At 45.1% G+C, this 23,177-nt stretch overlaps 1 pseudogene; it reads right to left on the bottom strand.

Annotated features, from left to right (window-relative positions):
* The window catches only part of LOC146809881 (uncharacterized), a 102,934-nt pseudogene that overhangs the window by 67,519 nt on the left and 12,238 nt on the right, over nt 1–23,177 (bottom strand).

Consider the following 23,177-nt stretch of genomic DNA (forward strand, 5'->3'; position numbering starts at 1 on the left):
AAATCTGAAGTGACGTCAATCCCTGACCGGCCAAGTAAGTCCGAGATACAGTATAGCTATAACAGTACACAAATCAGTCACAAACCTACGAAAGTGGACACAAGTTCAATGAGGCAGTAAGAAAATGTAAATGACCGGGCCCAGCCCAGCCTACCTCGGTCACTGAGGGCCACAGAGGGCCCGCCCTTTGCCCGGGCTTAGCCCGGCATCGCCCGCGCGCGTCCCGCGATGCGCGGTCTTCCAGCGATAATGAAGGCAGGTGAGGGGGGCGTGGCGGCGAGATGTAGCTGGCCCCGCTGACTTGTGGGCAATGTGGTTTTCCTCACACTCGTGCCGCCGACTGCCTCACCCAGCGAGTGTTTCCCGCGGAGCGGGAAACACGAGCAGTAAATCCCTATGCGCTGCCAGATAGCGCTTGCACGGTACAGGCGCTTAGAGTTCTTTCCAGAGCGTTGTTTCTTCACACCAGCAATGGACACGCTTTCAGACAGCACAGCAGCACTTGGAAAGTGCTCCGCTCCTCAGCGGACTTCCAGCGATAATGAAGGCAGGTGAGGGGGGCGTGGTGGCGAGATGTAGCTGGCCCCGCTGACTTGTGGGCAATGTGGTTTTCCTCACACTCGTGCCGCCGACTGCCTCACCCAGCGAGTGTTTCCCGCGGAGCGGGAAACACGAGCAGTAAATCCCTATGCGCTGCCAGATAGCGCTTGCACGGTACAGGCGCTTAGAGTTCTTTCCAGAGCGTTGTTTCTTCACACCAGCAATGGACACGCTTTCAGACAGCACAGCAGCACTTGGAAAGTGCTCAGCTCCTCAGCGGACTTCCAGCGATAATGAAGGCAGGTGAGGGGGGCGTGGCGGCGAGATGTAGCTGGCCCCGCTGACTTGTGGGCAATGTGGTTTTCCTCACACTCGTGCCGCCGACTGCCTCACCCAGCGAGTGTTTCCCGCGGAGCGGGAAACACGAGCAGTAAATCCCTATGCGCTGCCAGATAGCGCTTGCACGGTACAGGCGCTTAGAGTTCTTTCCAGAGCGTTGTTTCTTCACACCAGCAATGGACACGCTTTCAGACAGCACAGCAGCACTTGGAAAGTGCTCCGCTCCTCAGCGGACTTCCAGCGATAATGAAGGCAGGTGAGGGGGGCGTGGCGGCGAGATGTAGCTGGCCCCGCTGACTTGTGGGCAATGTGGTTTTCCTCACACTCGTGCCGCCGACTGCCTCACCCAGCGAGTGTTTCCCGCGGAGCGGGAAACACGAGCAGTAAATCCCTATGCGCTGCCAGATAGCGCTTGCACGGTACAGGCGCTTAGAGTTCTTTCCAGAGCGTTGTTTCTTCACACCAGCAATGGACACGCTTTCAGACAGCACAGCAGCACTTGGAAATCCATCCATGATAGTTTCAAACCCTGGACGACCCCTGCAGACCTCGCCGCAACGGGCCCACCGCACCCCACTGCCCACGACACCCTGACAACCTGGGCCAACGTGAGCATCGAGGACACAATCAAGACCATGGCACAATCCTCTGCGGATCCCCGTCCTACCCTCTCCCACACCACATCTTCAACAAAGCCAGCAATTCCATCGCACCCCACCTGCACAAAATCATCAACCTCTCCTTCGAGATCGCCACCTTCCCTGAGAACTGGAAGCACGCAGAGATCAACGCCCTACTGAAGAAACCCAAGGCGGATCCGAGCGACCTCAAGAACTTCCGACCCATCTCCCTGCTTCCTTTCCCAGCAAAGGTCATCGAGAAGATAGTTAACTCCCAGCTCACCCGTCACCTCGAAGACAACAACATCCTGGACCCTTCCCAATCAGGATTTCGCAGCAACCACCGCACCGAGACCGCCCTCATCGCCGCCACAGACGACATCAGGATCCTTCTAGACAACGGCGAGACGGCGGCCCTCATCCTCCTGGATCTCTTAGCCGCTTTCGACTACGCACGCAACTCCAAGACGCAGGGATCTGGGAGAAGGCCTTGGACTGGACCACCTCCTTCTTCTCCGGCATAACTCAGAGAGTCCGCCTCCCCCGTTCCGGTCCGAGGCCTCCGAGATCATCTGCGGCGTCCATCAAGGATCTTCCCTCAGCCCGGCACTGTTCAACGTCTACATGGCACCACTAGCATGCCTCGCCCGACAGCACGACCTCAACATAATGTCCTACGCCGACGACACGCAGCTGATCCTCTCCCTCACCAAGAAGACAAAAGCCCAAGCACACATTTGATATAACAAGATGACAGCTTTCGCAATCGTATGTCATAAAGTACAGGAAACCTTGAAATATATTTTCTCTTGTCCTTTATTCTTCTTTTTTGGATCCTTAGATTTCAGTATTCTAATACAGGTTACAAGCCACACAGGTAATAAGCCAACACGTGTTTCGTTAACTAGGGGCGACTTATATTCATGTATACTACAGCAGTATACTTAACAAGAAGGGAAGGATTCTATCGATTCTCAGCCCCCCCATTTCCTCATTTTTCTGACAGACGGCATTCTTAAATTTAGGCTGTACTTAGTGTTTCTCTCTTACTCTTAATTAAGGGGATTTTTCCTAATATCAGCACTGAGAAGACTATATTTATGCACCAGACGATATTCTTACCCTTGTTAGCGCGTTCCTATGTTATATTAGATTAATGATGAGCGGAGGGACTACATTTTGGTCTCGGCCGCCTTACACTTACTACCCCTCCTTGTTTCAGGCGTTATACTGCTGTTTGTCTTCTCACTCTTTGACTATGGTTTTCTAACGATTGCGCTATTTCCGTTTGAGGTCCTTTACCGTCCACTTTGATTCTTTTTCCTTTCAACTGCAAACCTAGTTTTTAGTTAATATTAGGACGTATTTCCAACAAATTTAAAATGACAGGGATCTTTCTTTTACTCGAACCAGGTTCTACTCACCAACAGTATTAGGTCCTTTTTCCACATCTTTTCTTATCTTGACAGACACCAGACCAGATTGGGGTTCTGGATTTTGACTCTGAAGCCTAACTATTTACCCAAAGAGCGTGTGGGTTGGAATTATCTCCACACCTAAAGTATGTATTTATACAGCTAATCACTATTACTAATTTGTTGATAATAACTTGCAGTATGGATTCCCTTAGCGATGTCCCTTTAAATGCTGCCTTTCCTTGTTTATTTTTTTTAGAAAGAACTTTACACTGAACGCTTACTCTAGTGATGCACGAACCTTTTCAATCACGAGTTGTTCCTCACGGTCTGCCTTTAGTAAAATGGAAGTTGCATAAGGAGATTGGGACTGTAAACACACAGTCTGATGTGATTCTCACTTACACACACACCCTTATCACGCCACATTGTATATGTTGTCACTCTACTGATAGTGTCAGGTTTCTATACCTTTCACTTTTTGCTCTTTGGTCTTTTCGGTTTCACGCACCATGTCTAATATTTCTGGATCTTGGGTCTGAGTTTTGTATTATTTTATCTTACTATTTGTTTCACAATTAACGTGCTTACTGATTATGCATTTTTACACTTTTTTATTTAGCCTTGAAAAAGTCGCGGGGTAATCCCCCTCTGGCGAGGAAACACGCGTTGGCTTATTACCTGTGTGGCTTGTAACCTGTATTAAAATACTGAAATCTAAGGATCCAAAAAAAGAAGAATAAAGGACAATAGAAAATATATTTCAAGATTTCCTGTACTTTATGACATATGATTGCGGAAGCTGTCATCTCATTATATCAAATGTGTGCTGGGGCTTTTGTCTTTTTGTATTGAAAAATGTGGCTGTTGTTTCATTTAACCTGGGAAGGCTAGTGGTTCTCCTCACCTTTCAGCACCATCAAAACACTCAGTATTTCTAATCCAGATAGGGAGTGAATTTACCCTTGGAGCGCCATCACCCACAAATAGCATACCACTGTCCAATTAGTAAGTTTCGATCTCTCCCCCACCAAGGACCCTCACAGCGCCAAATCCAACCTCCACCAGGCAATGAAGGCAATCGCAGACTGGATGAAGGAATGCCAACTTAAGCTGAACTCAGACTAGACGGAGATCCTCATCCTCGGGTCCAACCCCTCAGCATGGGACGACTCATGGTGGCCCCGCATCACTGGGGACCCCCCTGGCCCTCACCGACCACGCACGCAACCTGGGAATCATCCTCAACTCAAAACTCACCATGACCAAACAAGTCAACGCAGTCTCCTCCACCTGCTTCAACACCCTCCGCATGCTCCGCAAGATCTACAGATGGATCCTGACAAACACGAGGAAAACAGTCACCCAGGCCCTAGTCAGCAGCAGACTTGACTACGGAAACGCCCTCTACGCCGGAGCCTCGTCCAAGCTCATCAACAGACTGCAGGGAATCCAGAACACCTCTGCACACCTGATCCTCGACGTCCCACGCCACAACCACATCACCCCCCACCTGAGGAACCTGCACTGGCTCCCCGTCGACAGGAGAATCTCCTTCAAGCTCCTGATCCACACACACAGGGCACTCAACAGTCTACTCTCCTTCTACGTACCCAACAGGAAACTCCGCTCTGCTGACCACGCCCTGGCCACGGTCCCATGCATCCGTAGAACAACTTCCGGAGGCAGGTCCTTCTCCCACCGCGCCACCAGGACCTGGAACACCCTCTGCCTCTACCTACGACAAACTGAAGACCTGCTGACTTTCAGGAGACAACTCAAGACCTGACTCTTCGACCAGTAGCAACAGCACCCCCCCCCAGCTCCTTGAAACCCTTACGGGTATGTAGTACGCTTTACAAATTACATGATTGATTGATTGATTGATGCCCACCTGAATGGGCACAAAGAAGAACTAAGTTCTATCCTAGATCAATATTCCCTTGGCATATTCTGGGAACTCTGTAGCAAACAGTTGCACCCTTCCACTGCAATTAGGGGATTTTCCTGGAGGGAAATTGTGTAACCCCCTCCGTTTTCAGGTAACTGTGTATTTTAAAACTTTTGAAAACATGTCCCATGTTGCTAACATTCCATGTTAGGAATGTATAGTTATTTATTACTAAATGATTACAAAAAGGTCCTCCTAGCTGATAATTTAGAAATTCTGTGGGGTGTAGAAAATATCAAAAGGTACTGGAGTTTTCAGGACGGAAAGCCCTCACCCACACAATGGGTGGCATGCTTCCTTATTTTGCCCCTCCTGGCACTGGTCTGAAAGACCAAGGTGCGAGTTATTAACCTGGTGTTGGGGTGCTGAGGTATTGAGGTGTTTTTAGAATTGAAAGCAGGAGGCACACAACTGTATCTCCACTCTCCACTATGGTGTGGAGGTAGAGCATCTTCTTGACAGGATGTTTGGTGAGAGTTGTGCGTTGATTAAACTTCATAGGACCCTGCCAGCTGCACACACAAAGGTACCTGACACCAGGCCTGCCCTTGCCTTTGTCCCTCTCTACCATTTGGATCCGAACCCAGGGGAAGGGGAACAAGCATTTGCAATGCAATAGGTCTCTCATTCGCGAGAGCTTGAGCTATTGGCATTGTAAATGGCACTGCCTTTTATTTATGCGTTTTGAAAACCTACAAGCGGTGCGTAAACACGTACTTTGTACTTATAGTCCTTGCTCACAAGAAGCACGGCTGGCAGTTAAACAGGAACAGTTACTGCCAGCCTTGCTTCTCGTAAGGAATGACTATAAGTACAAAGTGCATATTAATTAACCGTTTCCAGGTTTTCAAAATACCTAAATAAAAAGCATTGCCAATTACAATGCCAATAGATCAAGCTCCCGCAAATGCGAGATCTATTGCTTGTTTATTGAGCATTCGGGAATGCTATGAAAGAGCATAAAAAGAGGAAAGACTACTAAACCCAAGAAACGCACATGTGTTATTAGTGTAAAGGTACTAGAGTAGATGTGGGGAGGATACTAACTTACAGGCAGGGATGTCGGTACTAAGGTATAGGTAGCAGTAGTAGGATAGAAGTAGCAGCCTGCATACTAGGCTACAGTTAGGGGTAAATAGGCAAGTGTAGCATATAGGTAGGGTATAAGTTGGGGCAAAGGGTAAAGAAAAATGCATATTTGAAGGAGAATGGTAAAGGAATAAACTCAGCGGTATAAAGAATGCTCGAGTGAGAGGATAACAGAGAAGAGGGGTGTTGTGGGAGGTCACCCTCGTTAATAAAAACAAAGAAAGGGTTAAAGGAGGAGGGGCTTTACTGGTATACACATTTAACAGAGAAACAATGGGTCTTTGTGATCCTGGAAAATGGGCATATGTTCAATTATTAGGGCATAAAGGGCGTTCATCAGGATAGACCTGAAAGCTTGGGAATATAGCCTGTTTTAAATGATTCAAGGAATGTGATGTGTGTTGAAAGTGCCCCCATAGCAGCTTTCCTTCAGACAGTTCATTGTAAGTACGTCAATATGGCTGCATTACAGGGTGATGTTTAAAGCATTGAAGTATACTGGAAACAATGTGTGCTCGGGACACTGCATATAGGCTGTGCAGCGAGTGGGAGAAGAGAGGCTGTGTGAGGGAGAAGGGGGTGCGAGCGAAACAGAGAGCAGGATCAGGCAGTGAACGTCTGGGGTGGTAGAGGATGCATATAGGCTGTGCGCCGATTGGGAGAAGAGTGGCTGTGTGGGGGAGAAGGGGGTATGAGCGAAATAGAGAGCAGGACAGGCAGCAGAAGTCTGGGGAGGAAAGAAAAGAAGCGAAAAAAGAAATAAATAAATAGAAAAATACCCTCTGTCAGCCGCTGCGATCGCTTCACCAGCATACCAAGACCATTGTATTAGCCAATGTTTGTTTTGTTTGTAGATGTTTCTGAAGTGGCAGTGCAGCTGCAGCATGTACATAGAACAAAGACTGTCATGTTGTGTGTTCACCCCGGTCTCCAGTGCGAGAGGGGTGTTACGAAAATGATAGTCCTAGTTCTCATGAGGATGAAGGGAGGGGACACGCCTGTAACTAGAACTAAACTTCATGGCACAGTAATATTCAATGTCTCCTGCTGGGCTTCCACATCACAACGGTCCATGGAAGATTGTGGTACTTGTAAGGGGCTCTTTGTTGTGTTTAATTGGGTCAGACTCGGGCGAGCGTGCCACCGGGAAGCAGTGACACTCAGTTACATTAGAAAAATTGTTAGTTCCTCATGTACAACAATGTCTGAATATTTCATATGCTTTTGACACAAGAGCATGTGAGGAGCAGGAGGCAGGAAACAAATTTAAACAAGCTGTCGCCGTGAGAGTGAAAGCACGCCATGCGCGCTGTGCTGAGCGTACGTTGTGCTGAACGTGTGAGCCGTATGCGTGCACATGACCTGTCCTGTCCGACACGTGCACATGGCCTGTCCCCCTTCGGCCAAGAAACCGACAACAATAGATCTCGCCAAGGCGTGCAGCGCATGCGCTGCGTCGCTAGGTAAGACCTAAAAAACAGACCAGAACCAGTTTTGTGGGTAGGCCTGTAAATTCCTCTACACAAAGGCACCAGGTTTAAAAGCATCACTTTCAGAACCTCTTATCAGAACACTCCTGGACCTGTAAAAGATTCAGAAGAAGGGGTGCCCTGCTGTCTGAAGAAGGACGGTGGGGGCTGCTTGGCTTGAAGTGACTCCAAGGGTCAGTTAGAGGACCTCCTGTTTGAGCTACAGGGACACGGCAAGCCTCTAGAGGCCTCCCTGCAACTGCCCAGCTGAGGAGCACCACCTGGACCTAAATGAGCCCTGCTGCAGTGAAACCTGTGCCCCAAGAGGTTCACTCTAGGTCCTGGACCCTTTACTGGCATCAGAGTATACTCCTCTTGAACTCAAGGTGAAGATAGAGATTTTGTTGGGTCCTTATGACTGTGAAGTGGCCTCTTTGTGTCAAGAAACTATCACCCGCAAAGGCTGCCAATATGAAGCGCAAGTGGGACCTGTACTTCACACCGACTGCGAGGAGCCGCAGTGAACGCCAATGTGAAGCTCCAGTGATACCTGCACTTTACTCTGAAAGTTACATCCCACATCACTGCCAGTGCAGGCACCAGCTGTAACTGACTTGTTGCGCCAAAACAGTAACCATCCATGAAATCCATCGTGCTCCTTGCACTGAAAATGAATTTCTTGCTGCCCCTGCCAACACAAAACCAGTTCCTCACAAGAACTTGAGAATATAACTCTTCAAGATGATGAACCTGGTCCCTGTTTCCAACCAGCACTCCATCACAGTTTGCCTGAACTTGTTACTTTACCCCAGAGAAGATCGAGTAATGGCTGTGGATAGTGCCAGCTGCAGTGGAATACCTTGGTCCCTGGTACTTCTCTTCTCTAAAACACTAGACTGATTGGCTTAATTGTAACATGCAGCAAGCACTTTCTCGTTTGTCCATTACAACTGCTGACGACTAAACACATCACAACATACAGCAGAGCATCCAAAGGCAGACAGATGGTCATGGCAGTAACTAAGGGGCATATCATCAACAACCGTCAATAATTATCCCTAAGCGCACTTAGCGCTAGGATAATTATCGCCGGCTATCGCTTGTTTTTATCGCGGAGATAGCGCGCTATCAGCGACACATCTCCAGAGCGATAAAAATACCCGAGTTAGCTGCCAAATGTGCAATTATCGCTGGGATTCCAGCGATAATCGCACAACGTTTGGCGCTACGTTGTTGATAGGGCACGGCATACTTAACCATGATATCCACCTTCCATTGGATATCATGGCTAAGTCAAACTAAAAGCAGGCGTAAGGAAAGTAGCAATAACCGCGGTTAGAGCTACTTTTCTTATCGCTATGCTTGTTAGCGTGCTAATTGATAATTTGAGAAATGTCGGTTAGCGACATTTCTCCAGTTATTTTCGGAAGGAACGTCCACTTTGCATCTCATGAGAGATGCAAAGGGAAGCATAGGGAAAAAGGGTGCTAACATACGATTTTGCATGTTAGCACCCTCTTGTTGATAGGGCGATAGATTTATCTCCGCTTTTTTGGCTTTTAAAGTAAAAAAAGCGGTGCTAAAGCCCTTGCTGATATGCCCTTTAATAAGTTTGAGTAAGGTGATAAAATATTCAGTTTCATATATCAATACATGCTAAGGTTTAATTTAAAGGAGCATGCATTGTTTTCAATGCCACAGATGAAAACAATAATTAACATGTTCTTTGCCAGCTTCAATTCATGGCTCTGAGGGTGCCTCTCACATTTAGAGTGTCATCTAACTTGGTGGTGCAGTGTATATTAATATGCAGCCCCTTACAATGTCAAAGCTACAACATGGCAATTTGTTTCCAGTCTCTTCCAGACATATGGAAGTGGTTTCATTCACCATGCGATCTCCTGCTCCAAGGACGCTGTTCGTCGATACATTCATGACTCAATTGCTTTCCCTGCACTTCGTTGCTATGTCAGGTGAGATGAGGCCCTTCTGCATTGTGTACGGTCTCCAACATTGGTGATGTCTCACACAGCTCTAACAGGTGGAGGCAATTTTAGAGTACCTCTTAGCTTCGCCTCCCCAAAGAGTGCTTCCCTAAATACGGCTGCCAATATGATCACATGGGGGCATATTATCAAGGGCTGGCGATAATATCATCGCCGCTTTTGCGTCAGTTTTCGGGCGAAAAGCGGCGATAATAATATCGCTTTATTTACAAGGACACACTAACGCGTGTTTCCTTGTTTTAGCGCCCTTTGTCAGCACGCCTCGCATCGCGTCATTAATGAGATGCAAAGGAGGCGTGTCTGACTATACTCCATGGGAAGATATCTCTAAACCAGCATTGCGATATTTACAAGGACCCTAAATCCGGCGCAGGGATAATTTTATTCGCGCTAACGCACCCTTAGCTCTGGATTTTAACGTCTGTTAAAATTCAGACTAGGGTATACTTTACATGGGATGTGGATTATGTGGTTACGACCACATGATCGTATCAGCAATGTTTTTGCTGTTCTTGGGTGAACATCGCTGGTTTTCCAGCGATGTTTTGCTCATTTTAGCGCTAACGGTGGAATATTTATCACCTAGGTTATACACGTTGTAAATAACGCGGTAACCAGGTGAAAAATAACAGCGATAGACGGCGATAAATATGAAAGCGCTAAGCGCGCTTTGCGATATTTATCGCCGTCTGTTGCTAATATGCCCCATAGTCCTTTAGATTTGATGCTCACGTGAAGAACAGAATGGTGATTGGGGCCTCAGTCTTTGTTTTTGACGAATGATTACCCTAATAGTAACATACTCCAAGCACTTACTCACTTCACCATGACAACTTCTAATGACGGTAAATGTTCCAGCAGAGCACTCCACTACAGACAAATGGCTACAGAAACAGCTAAATAAGTTTAATTGGGTGCTGAAAAATTCAACTTTATATCAGTATTTGCAAGGTTTATTTGAAATGAGTGTGCATTATTTTCAAAATCATAGATCAATAAATTAACGTGTTCTTTGCCAGCTTTAATTGATTGTTGAGAGGCTGCCTCCCACCTTTACAGTTACCTAACAGGTTGCTGGTGGTGTATATTATTAGGCAGCCCCTCACTTCCAGAGATGTTTAACATCTAACGTCTATGTTTACTTCTCACATGAAATCTGTGCCTTTGTCAATATTGCTTTAGGGTTCAATAGGGCGGTGAGCTGCATGTGATATGTATGAGACCCACCCAGCTCTCCTACTGCATCTGCAAATAGCAAAACAGTCTCAATTTAGGTACTGTTAAAGCCCATCATAAAAATGTTACAACATCAGCAACATCTATAAAAAAAACTGATCCTGACACTCAAATCAATGTGAACGTGTAGTACAATGAAACCACAACTGTACAGAGAGTTGTGTATACATCTGGACTACTACTTTTAAGACAGGTGAATGAAAGAAGTCCACACGCAACTCGTTCACTTACGTCAACCAGAGAATCTGCCTATGACAATGAGCAGAACAAAAATCAGTGAAATCAGTAAAAAATATATTAGGGGTGTTTCGGAGTCTAAATGTGAATAAAATGTAATATTTGTATGTAAAAACACTTTTAATATTCGAAAGTGGTTTAGTAATGATAACATTTTTAGTAATGTTCCATTCCACATAGTTTGTAAGTACTAGTAACTAGTGGGTGTTACTATTATCTGGTTTAATGATACCATTGAAAAATATTCATACCGCCAGCCTTCTTTTATATGTGCACAAATCATTTGGAATCTCTGTGTGCCGACTAAATAAAGTGCAATAAAAATACCTCTGATATATGTTGGGAGAAACAAAATTAAATTCTGCTGTTGGCCAGAATTGGTCAATTCGTCAGAAACGTGTCCCCTCACCTCCCCCCACGTAAATGCAGGGAGGACTCACATTCACCATTTGCATTGTGCTCAAAAGCAGGCTCGTACAAAAAAAAAATCACCTCTTTAACCTTGTGTAATTTCTGCCATTCACATTAAGCTTGTTCTGCGAAATGCCTTACATTACTCTTTTACCCCACGACACATAATTGAGATTTCGTTCAGGTAAAAATGCTATCATGTATTTTGCGTAATTTCACAAAAGGAAATTACACAAATTTCACACAGTCTGACAGAAGTCACTCGAAAGCCCCTTGGTCTTTTCACTTTAAATAACATATAATTATTGATCAATTTATTATATTGAGATCTGAGGAATAACGTGTGGAGTCACCCATGCTGAGAGTTTAAGCTTTTGATCTATTATGTCACATGTTTCTTTGATAAGCATGTGAAACCTAGATAACTTACTGTTAGGTGGAGTCTTAGTAAACTCTATATAAGAATTAATATTATTTGTGCTTTATTCTTTTTTCAAATTCGTAACACTGTCACAGGAGTAAAAAGGCATCACATGCACATGCTATTTAATGGGTAGATTGGCACCATTTCCGTACATAAAATAATTCCTTTTGTCAGCTAATCTTTTATGCTTTTTTAAAGGCTAGAAATAAAAGGGTAATTAGTTAAAAGGTCTAAATGAGAGCAGGATTGTCTCTAATTTCGCATTTATGCAGAAATTAATGTAGCGATGGCCACACCTGGGGACACATTTGATAATAAGCGCATTTTCATTGTTTGCGACGGACGCACTTCTAAATAGGTGCGCCCAGCGTAAACAATGAAAATGCGCCCTATCATGATGAAAGTGCTGTCCCCAGGACAGCCGTGAATCCTGGGGGCACTGCATTCAGGTGAAAAATGGAGCGGCTGCTTTACAACCGCTCCATGTTTTCACAGTGCAGGCGCAACCCGTCTGCACTTTTGAAGGGGATTAGAAATCCCCATGCAGACGGGTGCAGTTAGCGACTCCAACCGCCTGCAAGGGGATATCTGGGGGGTCCATGGGACCCCCTTTGCCCCCGCCAGCAGGGGTTGCACTGACAGTGCACCACCTTTTAGGTGGCACACTGTCATGGAGCAGCCTGAGGGCTTCTTTGCCTCTGCATCTGTAATAGGGTGCGGGCGCAAAGGCACAGAGATTTCCTCATTTGCATAGGGCACGCCACCATGCAAATGAGGGGACGACCCCTGTAGATAGCGCTGGCGCTTCAAGTGTGCCAGTGCTATATGTATTGTAGAAGGGGCCGCACAAGTGTCTACGGCCCCTTCTGTAAAACCACAGTGCCCTGGGGGTGCGCAAAGCGAGCGCAAACACCCATTGCGCGCTGGGGCACTTTCTGTAATACGGCCCCTGAAGTGCGTGAGAGACTGGTTTCCAGCTAGCAGTTGTAGCCTCTCCCTTGGAAACATAGGAAGAGCATGTACTGAGAGGCTGAGGTGTCTGCCTTGTAGAGCCCTGAAGGGGGCCAAGCAGAAGAGCACTGGTGAAAGGCATGCCTGGGCACCACACAACTTCTGCTGATAATTAGCATGGTCACCAGTCCTTGGGCTGACGTTTTTCAGCAATAAAAATGCACCCCGCTTCATATGTGAGAGCCCGGCTCAACTGTGCAGTACCTAACTAGCACTCCCACTACCCACAGAGGGTATTTTAGCCCAATATTTCAAATACCTAGTGGGTAGATTTACCACTTTCACATGTTGAATAACCTCTCTCTGTGTTAGTAAAGAGTATAAATGACGAAGAACTCATGGTCTTTTGTTGAGTCTTTCAACGGGTTCCCAAGTCATGCTGATGATGATGGATGATGCAAAACAGAAAGCTTGTGATGTACTCCAAGTTCTAATTACCTTATTCTTGTGTACATGCAGTTATCTTTCTATGCATGTATTCTTATGTACATGCAGTTGTCTTTCTATTCATTTATTCTTGTGTACATACATTCACTATGTGGATTTTTATATGTGCATTATTGCCATTTGATATATGGGAACTTGCTGCAAAAAATATTTCTCTTTACTTGGTAAATGAGTGTTGAGCTCTGTTTATGTTGTATTTTGGTATTTTAAATGGTGTAGAGTCCTATTTTAAAGAGAATTCATGTTGTGTCCTTGTGTTTTGCAGTCTTGCTCAGGTATTCTGAAGAGAAAGCAAGACATTTTGGCGTCACTCTCAGGATTCATAGAGAAAGGGGCAGAATGTTTGGCAGAAAAGAAGAATAGATAAAGCAGGTTCCAAGATTCCAAATTAAATACCAGGATGGGAATTAGTGCCATATAGTCAGCTTACTCATGAGTGGATGCATTGTGCTGGGTTGAGTGAGAATTGGAGTGCATGTATGTCTAATGCACAGCCAGATGAAGTATTAATTTGCTTGCAAAAAGTGGCAATTGATACATTCAAAAGAGGTGTGGGGTAAAGAGTTGTGGCAAGAGATCTGGAAAATGTTGCCACAAATCACAGTTACTGTATATCAAGTAGATGCGCACTGCCCAACAGACTCATTAGAACAGTGGTGTAATTCCTTTGCAGATGAAAAAGCCAAAATCTTAGAGGCCAAGGTGGTGACACAGGATTTTGATTTGGTGGGAATGACTATGTGAGCACATCAAAAATGTGGGCACCTCAGAGAGAAAGCCTCTAACAGGTGGGCAGAGAATAGAGGGATGCATATTCCCCTAGATTTGATGAAAAACTGCAACTATGCAATGCCCCATATATCAGCATTCGCAACACAGACTGGTCCCACAGATGGTGAGAGTTCCGTGAGGTAGGGGAAAGCTGCCAGGACAGATATGGCAGACCTATTACATTGGGCCAATGCCAATTAGTCGGGGTTGTCAGTGTGCATGTACAGTAGTAGATACTTACGCTGGCTTCTCGATAGTCTTTCCATGTAAACCTGCCACCCAGCAGAATACTTTAAAAACTTCAAATTTAATTGTTTTGTATCATGGTATTCCATTGCAGATCAAAAGTGGATTCTAAAAAAATTGTCAGATGGGTCATTAAAAATTTGGAGAGATGGGGGCGTGGCTTGGCGCCCGCGAGTGATGGCGGCGCTCGAGTAAGCTCCGAGGCGGCACCGTGAGACTAGCTGGTTCCTGCCTCTTCAACATGGATGAAAACGACTGAGGATACGTCGGAATATGCCCTGATTCGACTGAATATCGATGGCAGCCTTCTTCTGCATCCGCGACGCTGCAACTGCTGTTAGTAAGTTCTGACAGACTTTTCGCGTTGACGGCCGCCATCTTAGATTCCTTGAATGGCGCGCGTTCTGTTTGGATATCGCACCGTCAGCGCTTAAGTGCGGACCTCCCATACTTCAGCAGCATCGAAGATGTGGCCCTAGGGATCGTTCTATCCGTGTCTGAGACCCAGCATGTAATATATATTACATTTTGAAAGAGACATTTCCACACAGACCCCCAGCTAGCGCCAGGGATCCAACACATGCGAGGACTTTTTTGTTCCACCACAATCCTGGCTGTATGTCTTGGGCTGTGGGGTCCTCCTTGCTCTGACCACCCTATATCTATACTGCAGCAGTACATCCTGTCTCGATGGCTATTGCGAAACGGCTGTGACTTGCACCTGCTTCCGGATTACACTGCCATCTCCCAGTTTGTCACTGATACCCCAGGAGGGTGCGAGGAGCTGCATACTGGGGGCTTATTTACATCGTGGGGCACTCACCTCAAAGCACTTTGGAGCTGCAGAACAAGTCTAGCGAGGTTTCGCTTGGTTGTTTTACAGACCCCCAGGGGGCTTCAAAGAAATTTCAAAGAAGTCTGAGGGGATGAGGTAATGCGCAAGATGATGCAGGGTGACTAAATACTGACCTTCTGTAAGCAATAATTAAATAGTGCCTTCTGTCATCAATGAACAGTACCAGCAGTCACACGGTCCTTGCATGCTGGCTAATCGAGACAGCGTTGGTGAGAATATATTCATTTCGAGAGCACCCTGGCGACTATACGCTCCTGAGTTTCTTGCAGTTGGCAACGTCCCTTTCTAACGTGCTCAATTACCCTCATACACCTACTGTGCAACTTCTATGCTGTTCACGTTTCGACCTTCTGTACCTCTGCTGGGCTAATAATTCTACGGCCTTGTTCCATGGGTAGGCTCAAGTCAATGTCGCATTTGCCTCGCTCGACCAAACTTCATATTGTGAAGAATTCCAAGGTCTTTTCTGCCTTCTGGCAATTGGAGGACTCCCTTAGCATGTCTGCCTCAGATACACAAATGGATCCTTCCAGACCTGCGCAGGGCAATTCGAAATCTAACACGAAGCGGCTTAAGTCGAACTCCCTCTCACCCCCTAAGCATCCGGGGCCAGTATCCATGGAATTATTGTTAGAAGAAATAAGATCCCTGCGTCCTTTTATGGAAGAAACTAACATTAAGCTACAAGTCCTCACAGATAATTGGTCACAAATGGAAACAAGGGTGACTTCGATTGAAAAATCTGTTCAGTCACTCCACGAGACATCCTCCACTGTCTCAAATCTGAAATCTCAAGTTCTGGACCTTCAACAACACGTGGAGCAGTTGGAAAACAGGAGTAGACGCAATAATCTTCGTATTTACGGCCTAGCCGAAGGAGTTGAGGGATCTGACCCAATCACCTTCTTTAAGTCGTTCCTCCCCAAGCTCCTGCATTTGCCACCGGACAAAGCCCTCAACATCCAACGTGCCCACAGACTGGGTCGACCGCCCTCTTCTGCCTCTTCCTCACAAAGACCTAGGGGGGTCATCCTCTACTTTTTGGAATATATGGATCTCCTAATGGTGTTGACAGCGGCTAAGTCTTCTCCAAATCTGACTTGGTCTGGTTCGTCCCTGTTCTTCGCACAAGACTATGCTATGTATGTGTGTTCTTATATAGCGCTCGACTTACCCTTGGGCATCTCGGCGCTTGCATTGGGAACCCATCCTGGTTTGTCCCTGTGAGATAACCCGTACTGGGCATCCCCAAGGTGAAAGCCAGGCATCTCGCCGCGGGGGGGGCCGTTGTGGAGATTAAGCAAGCTTGTTGCCCAGAGTTGCATAGTGTGAACTTGTGCTTAGAGTGGGGACCGAAGCGAGAATTATCGAGTCCGTGGACAATTGGGCCAATCGTCGTAAGGTTTTCCTGAGCTTCCGAAATGGTCTACGCGCGATGGGAGCGCGATATGGCCTCTACCACCCATGTCTCTTTAAAGTTACTTATAACAATCATACTACCACTTATGAAGATCCGGTGCGCTTACAAAGCTTCATCAATGCGCAAAAATCATCTGCTATGGATGCCTCTGGTCCATCCTCCTCTGCTCCTGGTTGACTAGTGATTTTATGATTTTCTTGCTGCAATTTACCTGTGCTTTTCTGATTCTCCGGTTATTTACTCTGTTAGTCCTCACTGTTTATGTTGTAGGTTGTCTTTTGTTTTGCATGTTTCTCATGGTTTCATCGTAATTTCCTAATATGCCTTAATCCTCTTTTCTCCTTTTTCGTTCTACAGGAACTTTTGTTTCATGTTTTGATGATGTCTCCCGGTCCTTGCCTCGTTGCTCCTGGATGTGTCGCCTCACCCAAGTGGCTCCTTCCCTCCTCCACCCTTTCTCACATCCTTCCTTTGTAGGTATGTTCCTTCTCTATTTCCTTATCTGTCTTTCCTATGCCTCCTTTGTTCCCTCCTTCAATCCCTTCCCCTCTCCCTTTTCCTTGTTCTCATTTTTGTTCACATGTCTGTATCTTGTCTTCCTACATCTTGTCGGATCCCTTTAGTGGTGTAAGAGTTATACTCCCTATTTTTCTCGGTGCATTTGTTTTTCAACCTCTTCTTCCTTTCTGGTTCTTGGTTTCAATTTTGATACTGCTGTCTTTTATTCTCCCTTTCCTACCAGTGCTCATGCTTTTGTTTACTTATCTCTTTTCTTTTCCTTCAACGTGTTTCCACTGGCTTCTCTTCTTTATTTTTGTCTTCCCTCCTTTTCAGGAGTCTCTCTTTCCCTAATCATGTTTTCCATATTTCCCATGGCTAAGTTACTGTTATGTCATTGAATTTATTGTCATGGAATGTGAAGGGTATTAATTCTCCGATTAAGCGTCAACGGATTTTATCACACCTAGCTAAATTGAATGTTGATATTGCATTCCTCCAGGAAACGCATTTAACTGATGTAGAATCTGTTAAGCTTAGACGTGGATGGGTGGGAGAACTGTTTTATTCGCAGGGTGATGGCAAACGTAATGGTGTGGCAATCCTGTGTCGCAAGTCTCTCCCCTTTCAGGTCCTTGCCCACGAATCGGATGCTTCTGGTCGGTGGGCTTATGCCAAGCTATCACTGAGAGGTGTTCCAATCTCTCTGCTTAATATCTATGGCCCTACCGTGGGTGAAACTTCTTTTTGGGCTGATTTCTCTCCACTCTTAACCAAATATATGGATCACAATTTTATTCTGGCGGGGGATTGTAATCAACCTCTCGATCCCTTTATCGATAGGATGTCCAAAGCTCCCTACATTCCCAACAGACCTCATAAGTTGTTTAGCCATGCTGTTGCGCAGCATAAGTTAGTAGACTCTTGGCACCTTTGTAATCCAAAATTACGGGAATACACTTTTTATTCTCTCTGTCATCCCTCCCAGTCACGACTTGACTATATTTTTATCTCCCATCATCTTGCCCAATCACTTCTACACTCTGAGATAGGCCCCATACTGCTTTCTGATCACGCCCCTGTCCTTACAAGTGTTGATGTATTCCCTAAAATTACTGGTCCTAGAAGATGGCGATTCAACAACTCCCTCCTTGCTGACCCCAAGTTCACAGCCACCTTCACCTCTTTTTTTGATGAATTCTTTCTGATTAATGACGATGTCACTCTCCCTGACCATACTATCTGGGATGCTTTTAAAGCAGCTGCACGCGACTTTATTATTCGTTACGTTGCAGACAAACGCAAGATTGCACGAAGGTTCACCAAAAACCTCCTTTCTGACATTAAGAAATTGGAACATGCATATTTTACCTCTCATTCTGCTGATAGCTTGGCTGCCCTTGTTGCTGCAAAAATGAAATTCAATGAGAAGTCTACGGAGGACGCCTCCTTGTACTTGCTGAAGTCTACTGCTAAATTTTATGGGGGTAGGAACAAAGCAGGAAAGCTCTTAGCTAATTATTTGAAGATCAAGCATAATAAGTTAAATATTGAATCTGTATTTGACTCTGCTGATACTTTGAAACATACTGATGTTGACATTCTTGCTGAATTTTCACGTTTTTATAAGACTTTGTATACGTCTGATACCCAACCCTCTCCTAGCTCCCTTGCTTGTTTTTTCTCCACCATTCACACACCATCCAATTTCCCCCTTGATCTTTCCTCTTTAGAGTCTGACGTCACACAAAAAGAATTATTCAATGCACTGCAGCATCTCAAACCCAATAAGGCTCCTGGTTCTGACGGTTTTACCGTAACATTTTACCTTCACTTTTCTAAATTGTTGATTCCGTGACTTCATTCCCTTCTTCATTCTTTTATTGCTCACGGTACCTCCTCTGGGACTTTTTCAGATGCCCACATTTGCCTAATACCTAAGCCTGGGAAAGATGTAAAATACTGCAAAAACTACAGGCCCATATCCTTAGTCAATATTGACTACAAACTCTTCGCTAAAGCATTGGCGATCCGCTTGGATCACCTTCTCCCCGATCTTCTAGGCGAAGAGCAATCCGGGTTTGTCAAGGGTCGGTATATCACGGATAACACTAGACTTTTATTTAACATCCTGTCAAAATCCTCCCGTTGTCAACATTCCCTTGCAGCGATTGCCCTCGATGCTGAGAAGGCGTTCGATCGTGTTGAATGGAATTATCTATTTCACACCCTGACTTGGTTTGGTTTTGGCCCTAGATTTATCTCTTTAATTTCCCTACTCTATTCACATCCCAGAGCTGCAGTTTTTGCGAATGGTCAAATTTCCTCTTTTTTTGATTTAGGCAGAGGCGTCCGCCAGGGTTGCCCCCTGTCCCCCTTTCTCTTCAACCTCGCCTTAGAGCCTTTTGTATCCAAGTTGCGTCAGAATCCTGCCATTCATGGTTTCCAGATTGCAGACTCTCATATTAAACTTGCTGCTTATGCAGACGATATTCTACTCTTCCTTTCCAACCCTGCAGAATCTCTCCCTGCCTGTCTGAATGAAGTCCGGACTTATTCCTCTATCTCTGGGTATAAACTTAACCATGACAAATGTGAGATCCTTCCCCTGACCAAATTCACTTTCAAACAAGAATTTCATGACTCTCATTTTACTTGGTGTCCTTCCCATATTAAGTATCTGGGTTTATATATTACCCCCTCCATTTCGGACACTGTCTCTTTATGTATGTCCAAATGCATCCAAAAGATTGCTGATCTCACCGCAAGGTGGCATCCTTTATACCTATCCTGGTGGGGTCGTCTTGACACCATTAAAATGATGATCTCCCCTATTATTCTTTATACGCACTCTAATATTCCTGTACCCATTCCAGCAAAAATTTTTACAAAGGTCAATTCGACGCTCTCCTCTTTTTTGTGGAACCTCAAGAAACCCAGAATGTCTCTTGCCAGACTTATCCGTCCTGCCTCCGAGGGTGGTGTTAACTTTCCTGACTTCCTTGCGTATCAGAAGGCCTTTTTATTACGTCAAGCTTCCCTCTGGCTACAAGACTCCACCTCCCCCTGCCCTCTATGGATTAAGGTTGAGCGCGCTCTCCTCTCTCCGTTTTCTTTTGCAGAATTTCTTACTTTTTCCCGTAAACCCTCTTTGCTTTCTACCTCTATTCACAAGTTCACCCTTAAGCTTTTATTGTCTGCTGCCCCTGGACCTCCTCAGACCGTTGCTGATTTTCTTTCTTCCACCATCTGGCATAATAAATATCTCTTGATTGGCCATAAGCCCTTCTATTGGAAATCTTGGAGAGTTCGAGGATTGATTTGGATCTCGCAGCTCTTTTCTGGCTCCACCTTCTCCTCTTTTTCTGATCTTCGTTCTTCCTTTGACTTACCCGCTTCCTTTCTTTCCAAATACCTTTTACTTAAAGCTGCAGTTCGGGAGGTTCATGATCGACTCTCGGTTTCCCTTCCTCCCCCTGTTCCTCACCTCCCTATTTCTCAACTTCATTCTTTCTTGCGTACCACTCCCAGAGCGTCTCTTATTTATAAATACCTTCATGCGCATGAACTACTCAGACCTAAGTCCAAGATTGAATCTCAGTGGGAAGCCGATCTCGAAGTAGATTGGCCGATATCTTTATGGGATAAAATCTGGACAAAGCTTCGTAAAACTTCCAGAGCGGCTTCCTTGACACAATCCTTATTTTTTATTTATAACAAACTACTTTACTCTCCTTCTATACTACACAAACGTTTCCCCAATACATCAGACGAATGCTGGTCATGTGGTACTCCCAATGCTACATTGCTTCACATGTTATTTCTTTGTGAACGTGTGCATGCTTTTTGGTTACAGGTGTGGGCTCAAGTTAATGTTATTTTTCATACTTGTATTCCTTTTTCTCTCCCTCACCTTTTTTTGGGCAGTTTATCTTCTAGTTGGGATAATGTAGATATGTGTGTTCGCATTGTTGACTTGTTATTGGCCGTTGCCTTTCAGCAGATTACTGTTAATTGGAAAAATGTGTCCCATATTTCTTTCAAAGCGTGGTGGTACAATGTCTGTCACAATCATAGACTTGATAATGCCTTTGTTTTTCCTGTTCAAGTAGCAACTAAATGTGCGGACTTATGGCTCCCCGTTACGCTATATTTAGATAATTGTGTTGCCCGCTCCTCCCGTCCATTGCCTGCTCAACAAGAAGTTCCTAAACCCCCATGATACCCTTCCCATGTCCATAATTTTTCATCATATTGTTTTGTTTTCAACCCTTTTGTGCTTAGTTGTCTAGATATGGTTGATGCAATTTTTTATTGCCTCTCTTCTAATGCTCATGATTATTATCTTGTTGTATATTCTCTCTTACACATTGTATTTTGCACTCCCCTTCCTTCCCTTTCCTCCCCTTTCCCTCCTTTCTCCCCTTCCCGCGGATACTCTGTACTGCATTCTCATTTTTTTCACTACCTAATAAAATTCTTTTAAACTAAAAAATTTGGAGAGATAACTTACATGATCCATTGTTAATTTCAAACAACAGGCCTTTGGCAAATGCAGAAACTCAATTAATGAGAATGTTGACACCAGCCTTGCAGATTCAGCCTCACATGGCCACTAACGCTATCTTGTACTGGGAGACAACTCCCAGAGCCTTGGCACCATATTGGGCTACCCCAGAGTCTGCAGGTCTTGATTTACATGCTTTGCAGATGCACAGACTGACATCCAGAGATATAGCTTCAATTTAAACAGAGGTGGGAATTCAGATTCCCCCAGAACATTTTGGATTGATTGCCCCTCACTCTGGGCTTGCCTTAAAAGGCATCCAAGTTTTGGGAGGGGTAATAGACTATAATTACCAAGGAGAGATAAAAGTGATACTGTTGAACAGAGGAGACACTGATTTAGTAGTGCAACCTGGAGATCGGGTTGTTCAGATTATCATCATGCCAGTTTATGGAGGAAATGTTAGGAAGGGGACTGCTGCAGCCCTTCTTACTGTACAAGGACAGAGAGGGTTGGGTTCCACTGATAAGAAACCAAGAGCCAAAGTATGGATCAACTCCCCCAATTGCCCCCCTGCACCCACCAAAATTATAGCTACAGAAAAAGACAACATTCTTGTTGTAATGAGACCTGGAGTGGAGAAATGGGAACATGTGCCTGCTGATAAATGCTATTTGCGAGAATGAATAATACTTGTTTGTTCTCTGTTCTTTTGGATCATAGCATGGCATGTTTCTCTATTTGGACTGTGTTCTGGCGTGGCTGGAGGGGAATCGGACGGTCCAGGGATGCCCACAGCCAAGAGACTCAACCGCCAGTATCAAATGCATGTTAAATTATCAAAGGCATGGCTCTTTTCATGTGGCGATATGTCATACTCCTACATTCTGACTAGTGGACCATCTAGCACCTGCATCTAAAATGCCATTTGCGATTCCTTATTAGCGAAAAATAAGGATTCGCTAATAAGGAATCGCAAAAGCCTATGCATGTAGAAATCGCTTACAAAATAGCGATTACTAAATATTTCTTAATTTCGAGTCGCAAATTGCGAGTTGCAATTAAGGAATACCTCCCCATTCATTCATAGGAATGAATGGGAGGACGTTCTCAATTTGCCATTCTCAATTAGAGAATCGCAAATTGAGAATGCAATTTCAAGGGTGCAAGGGTGTCAAAACGACACCCTGTTGCACCCCTGAAATCGATCTGTGTACAAATGTTGCGCACACACGTCCAAAGGACATGTGTGTATGTAACCTACCACTTTGAAAAATGCACTTTCATGCATTTTTCAAAGTTTTTGCAAATTACCATGAAGTTCAACTTCATGGTAATTTGCGCCCCCTATCAGCAAAATCCCTAATTATTTTACTTTAATGCATTGCATTTAAGGAATCTCAATTTGCAAATCCTTAAATGCAATCGCAATTTGAGAACTCGCAATTAATTGCGAATTCTCAAATTGAGAGTGCCTTGACCATTCATGCATCGCAAATGCCCTTTTTGCGGACGCAAACGGCCGATTTTTGCAAATCGCACCGTTTGCGCTCGCAAAAATGGTTGCTGCATGTGCCCCCATGTGCCTTAACACGATTATGACTTATGATGTTTCCTTTGCATTCAGCTTTACATTCTCCCTATGCTAAAGACACATTTCAATTGTCTAAAGACTGTGATTCTG

This window comes from Triturus cristatus, chromosome 7, assembly GCF_964204655.1.
Source record: "Triturus cristatus chromosome 7, aTriCri1.1, whole genome shotgun sequence".
NCBI classification, from domain to species: Eukaryota; Metazoa; Chordata; class Amphibia; order Caudata; family Salamandridae; genus Triturus; species Triturus cristatus.